The 5,000-nt window shown below is 51.3% G+C and overlaps 8 non-coding genes across 8 annotated transcripts in view; all 8 read right to left on the reverse strand.

Moving 5' to 3' along the window:
* Window positions 1-2,492: 2,492 nt before the first annotated feature.
* LOC128464732 (5S ribosomal RNA) lies at window positions 2,493-2,611 on the reverse strand. Its single transcript, XR_008344549.1, has one exon. It is a non-coding gene; the product is annotated as a 5S ribosomal RNA (ribosomal RNA).
* Window positions 2,612-2,871: 260 nt separating this feature from the next.
* On the reverse strand, window positions 2,872-2,990 carry LOC128465435 (5S ribosomal RNA). The gene has a single exon (XR_008345213.1). It is a non-coding gene; the product is annotated as a 5S ribosomal RNA (ribosomal RNA).
* Window positions 2,991-3,202: 212 nt separating this feature from the next.
* LOC128463912 (5S ribosomal RNA) lies at window positions 3,203-3,321 on the reverse strand. Its single transcript, XR_008343779.1, has one exon. It is a non-coding gene; the product is annotated as a 5S ribosomal RNA (ribosomal RNA).
* Window positions 3,322-3,537: 216 nt separating this feature from the next.
* LOC128465366 (5S ribosomal RNA) lies at window positions 3,538-3,656 on the reverse strand. Its single transcript, XR_008345148.1, has one exon. It is a non-coding gene; the product is annotated as a 5S ribosomal RNA (ribosomal RNA).
* A 224-nt stretch (window positions 3,657-3,880) lies between these two features.
* LOC128464268 (5S ribosomal RNA) lies at window positions 3,881-3,999 on the reverse strand. Its single transcript, XR_008344112.1, has one exon. It is a non-coding gene; the product is annotated as a 5S ribosomal RNA (ribosomal RNA).
* A 188-nt stretch (window positions 4,000-4,187) lies between these two features.
* Window positions 4,188-4,306, reverse strand: LOC128465111 (5S ribosomal RNA). The gene has a single exon (XR_008344906.1). It is a non-coding gene; the product is annotated as a 5S ribosomal RNA (ribosomal RNA).
* A 233-nt stretch (window positions 4,307-4,539) lies between these two features.
* LOC128465378 (5S ribosomal RNA) lies at window positions 4,540-4,658 on the reverse strand. The gene has a single exon (XR_008345159.1). It is a non-coding gene; the product is annotated as a 5S ribosomal RNA (ribosomal RNA).
* A 230-nt stretch (window positions 4,659-4,888) lies between these two features.
* The window catches only part of LOC128463397 (5S ribosomal RNA), a 119-nt gene continuing 7 nt past the window's right edge, over window positions 4,889-5,000 (reverse strand). The window contains exon 1 of the ribosomal RNA XR_008343296.1: window positions 4,889-5,000. This exon is cut by the window's right edge and continues 7 nt beyond it. This is a non-coding gene — a ribosomal RNA (5S ribosomal RNA).

Here is a 5,000-nt window from a genome sequence, read left to right on the forward strand (position 1 = left end):
TCTCCCTGCGCCGGCACACAGCCCTCAGTAGCGTACCGAGTGGGGGGCGGTCCGCACCGGGTGCCGCTCATCAGAGGGGTGGCAACTTGCCGGCACCCCTCCAGAGACGGACAGTAATGTCCGCCGCTGGAGGAGCAGGCTCGCAAGGGAGCGGTATCGGAGGTCTTTAACAGACCACCGGCTCCCTTGAATGATTTTAAGCCGGTTCAAGGATCTCCCTTGAACCCGGCTTAAAATCACTCAAGGGAGCCGGAGGTCTGTTAAAGACCTCCGATACCGCTCCCTTGCGATCCGCGCGGCAACAGCTGAAGCCGCGCCCACCGCTGTCCGTGCCCTCTGAACCCCGTGCCCTCAGAAGAAGACAGAAGAACTGAAGAAGAAGAGGAGCGAAGAGCAGGAAAAGGAGCTGTAACAGAACAGAGGAAAGGTAAGAAAGCATACAGTGAGAGTGGATTGGTGTATGTGTGTGGATTGGTATGTGTGTGGATTGGTGTATGTGTGTGGATTGGTGTATGTGTGTGGATTAGTATATGTGTGTGGATTAGTATATGTGTGTGGATTAGTATATGTGTGGATTGGTATGTGTGTGTGGATTGGTATGCGTGTGGTTTGGTAAGTGTGTGAGAGTGATGGGTGTTATGCTGTACCATTTCCAATGTATTTTTCATTATATAATTATGCTCTAAAGTACATCATAACTCCCATCACTCTATACTGTTCCATACAGTGGCAGAGCTGGGAGACAGAGGCCTTGCACCCCCACCGCAGGACTCCTGAAAGGTAAGTGAACTTCAAAGAGGGAGAGGGTAGATAGTTAGGAGGGGTAGATAGGGCAGAAGGAAGCGAGAAGGGGTAGATAGGGCAGAAGGGAGCGAGAAGGGGTAGATAGGCCAATCATACTCCTATCATGCCAAGTCTGCGAGTGCCTCCTGGAATCTGGGTATGCCTGGGCATGATAGGAATGTGATTGCTGTTAACAATTATATATATATATATTGTTATTTAATTGTTTTGTCCTATTTTGGTGTGTTACTTACTTTAAATAAGTGTTAGATTTTTTTTATGGTGTGTGTGTGGGGGGGTCATATTCAGTTTCGGCCAGGTAGTTTTGAAGTGTGTGTGTGGGGGGGTGCCACATACAGGATCCGCCCCGGGTGCCAAATACTCTAGGTACGCCCCTGCCCTCCCCTACACAATTTCTTCATCAGATGCCCTTGTGGCTGTGTGTGCCGGCGCAGGGAGAAGGAAAGCCCAAATCTTGCGATCTCGGACGTCGCTAGATTTGGGCTTTCCTTCTCCCTGCGCCGGCACACACAGCCACAAGGGCATCTGATGAAGAAATTTGTAGGCAGTGGCGGAACTACCGGGGTCGCGACTGCGACCGGGCCCTGGAGTTCTGCCAGTCAGTGGGGCCCAAGGGGTGCCGAGCGGTTGCTGAAAACGACCGCTCGGCACCTCTTGGGCCCCCCTGACTGACAGAAATCCAGGACTCCTCTGCTCGCCGCTGCCGCCGCCTGCCTCTGCGCTGCCCAGAGTGCCGTGTTGGAAGTGTGAGGTGTTTGTCTCGGGTGCCGGCGCTTCACGATGAGCGCTGGCATATGACGGCACTCAGCAGTGAAGCGCCGGCACCCGAGACAAACGCCTCACGCTCCCAACACAGGAGTTGACGGTAAGTGACCTACAAAGGGGAGTAGGGAGGGAGTGGGTAGATCGTGAGAAGGGGGGGTAGGGAGGGAGGGAGAGGGTAGATCGTGAGAAGGGGGTAGGGAGGGAGAGGGTAGATCGTTAGAAGGGGGTAGGGAGGGAGAGGGTAGATCGTGAGAAGGGTAGGGAGGGAGAGGGGAAATTGTGAGAAGGGGGGTAGGGAGGAATAGGGGAGATTGTGAGAAGGAGGGGTAGGGAGGAAGAGGGGAGATTGTGAGAAGGAGGGGTAGGGAGGAAGAGGGGAGATTGTGAGAAGGAGGGGTAGGGAGGAAGAGGGGAGATTGTGAGAAGGAGGGGTAGGGAGGAAGAGGGGAGATTGTGAGAAGGAGGGGTAGGGAGGAAGAGGGGAGATTGTGAGAAGGGGGTAGGGAGGGAGAGGGGAGATTGTGAGAAGGGGGTAGGGAGGGAGAGGGGAGATTGTGAGAAGGGGGGTAGGGAGGGAGAGGGGAGATTGTGAGAAGGGGGGTAGGGAGGGAGAGGGGAGATTGTGAGAAGGGGGGGTAGGGAGGGAGAGGGGAGATTGTGAGAAGGGGGGTAGGGAGGGGAGATAGTGAGAAAGGGATAGATGTGGTATGCCGTTTTCAATAAACTTTGCATAAAATAGTTAATTTGCATTTAATTTTAATGGTTCAGAAAATGTCAGGCAAAATGGTCGGCCCTCGCACATGTTCACTTCATCAAATCTGGCACTCTTCGAAAAAAGTTTGGACATGCCTGGTTTAAAGCTTTGATGATGAGCAAGAAACACATGGCAAAAAGCTCTCCCGGGACTGTGAGAAAAAATTAAAAGCCTACAACACCTGGTATTCCCAGGCTGTCTCCCATCCAGGTACTAACCAAGCCCAACCCTGCTTAGCTTCCGAGATCAGACGAGATCGGGCGCTTTCAGGGTGGTATGGCCGCAGGTGTGAACGTGTTTTATTTTACTTCTCTTATTCTGTTGCTGCTGCTGCTGGTGCTGCTGCTGCTGCTGGTGCTGCTGCTGCTGCTGCTGGTGCTGCTGCTGCTGCTGCTGCTGCTGCTGCTGCTTGTCGTCAGACAGAAAGAATTATAAGCCCTGGGACAGGACAGAGAAGGTGAGAAGGTTCAAATAAGGGTTTAAAGCTTTGATGATGAGCAAGAAACACATGGCAAAAAGCTCTCCCCGGACTGTGAGAAAAAATTAAAAGCCTACAACACCTGGTATCCCCAGGCGGTCTCCCATCCAGGTACTAACCAGGCCCAACCCTGCTTAGCTTCTGAGATCAGACAAGATCGGGCGCTTTCAGGGTGGTATGGCTGCAGGTGTGAAAGTTTTTTATTTTACTTCTCTTATTCTGTTGCTTCTGTTGCTGCTGCTGCTGCTGCTGCTGCTGCTGCTTGTCGTCAGACAGAAAGAATTATAAGCCCTGGGACAGGACAGAGAAGGTGAGAAGGTTCAAATAAGGGTTTAAAGCTTTGATGATGAGCAAGAAATACATGGCAAAAAGCTCTCCCCGGACTGTGAGAAAAAATTAAAAGCCTACAACACCTGGTATCCCCAGGCGGTCTCCCATCCAGGTACTAACCAGGCCCAACCCTGCTTAGCTTCCGAGATCAGACGAGATCGGGCGCTTTCAGGGTGGTATGACCGCAGGTGTGAAAGTGTTTTATTTTACTTCTCTTATTCTGCTGCTGCTGCTGCTGCTGCTGCTGCTGCTGCTGCTGCTGCTGCTGCTTGTCATCAGACAGAAATAATTATAAGCCCTGGGACAGGACAGAGAAGGTGAGAAGGTTCAAATAAGGGTTTAAAGCTTTGATGATGAGCAAGAAACACATGGCAAAAAGCTCTCCCCGGACTGTGAGAAAAGAAAAAGCCTACAACACCTGGTATTCCCAGGCGGTCTCCCATCCAGGTACTAACCAGGCCCAACCCTGCTTAGCTTCCGAGATCAGACGAGATCGGGCGCTTTCAGGGTGGTATGGCCGCAGGTGTGAAAGTTTTTTATTTTACTTCTCTTATTCTGTTGCTGCTGCTGCTGCTGCTGCTGCTGCTGCTGCTGCTGCTGCTGCTGCTGCTTGTCGTCAGACAGAAAGAATTATAAGCCCTGGGACAGGACAGAGAAGGTGAGAAGGTTCAAATAAGGGTTTAAAGCTTTGATGATGAGCAAGAAACACATGGCAAAAAGCTCTCCCCGGACTGTGAGAAAAAATTAAAAGCCTACAACACCGGGTATCCCCAGGCGGTCTCCCATCCAGGTACTAACCAGGCCCAACCCTGCTTAGCTTCCGAGATCAGACGAGATCGGGAGCTTTCAGGGTGGTATGACCGCAGGTGTGAAAGTGTTTTATTTTACTTCTCTTATTCTGTTGCTGCTGCTGCTGCTTGTCATCAGACAGAAATAATTATAAGCCCTGGGACAGGACAGAGAAGGTGAGAAGGTCCAAATAAGGGTTTAAAGCTTTGATGATGAGCAAGAAACACATGGCAAAAAGCTCTCCCCGGACTGTGAGAAAAAATTAAAAGCCTACAACACCTGGTATTCCCAGGCTGTCTCCCATCCAGGTACTAACCAGGCCCAACCCTGCTTAGCTTCCGAGATCAGACGAGATCAGGCGCTTTCAGGGTGGTATGGCCACAGGTGTGAAAGCGTTTTATTTTACTTCTCTTATTCTGTTGCTGCTGCTGCTGCTGCTGCTGCTGCTGCTGCTGCTGCTGCTGCTGCTGCTGCTGCTTGTCATCGTCAGACAGAAAGAATTATAAGCCCTGGGACAGGACAGAGAAGGTGAGAAGGTTCAAATAAGGGTTTAAAGCTTTGATGATGAGCAAGAAACACATGGCAAAAAGCTCTCCCCGGACTGTGAGAAAAAATTAAAAGCCTACAACACCTGGTATTCCCAGGCGGTCTCCCATCCAGGTACTAACCAGGCCCAACCCTGCTTAGCTTCCGAGATCAGACGAGATCGGGCGCTTTCAGGGTGGTATGGCCGCAGGTGCGAAAGTGTTTTATTTTACTTCTCTTATTCTGTTGCTGCTGCTGCTGCTGCTGCTGCTGCTGCTGCTGCTGCTGCTGCTGCTGCTGCTGCTTGTCGTCAGACAGAAAGAATTATAAGCCCTGGGACAGGACAGAGAAGGTGAGAAGGTTCAAATAAGGGTTTAAAGCTTTGATGATGAGCAAGAAACACATGGCAAAAAGCTCTCCCCGGACTGTGAGAAAAAATTAAAAGCCTACAACACCTGGTATTCCCAGGCGGTCTCCCATTCAGGTACTAACCAGGCCCAACCCTGCTTAGCTTCCGAGATCAGACGAGATCAGGCGCTTTCAGGGTGGTATGGC

This window comes from Spea bombifrons, chromosome 9, assembly GCF_027358695.1.
Source record: "Spea bombifrons isolate aSpeBom1 chromosome 9, aSpeBom1.2.pri, whole genome shotgun sequence".
NCBI lineage: Eukaryota > Metazoa > Chordata > Amphibia > Anura > Pelobatidae > Spea > Spea bombifrons.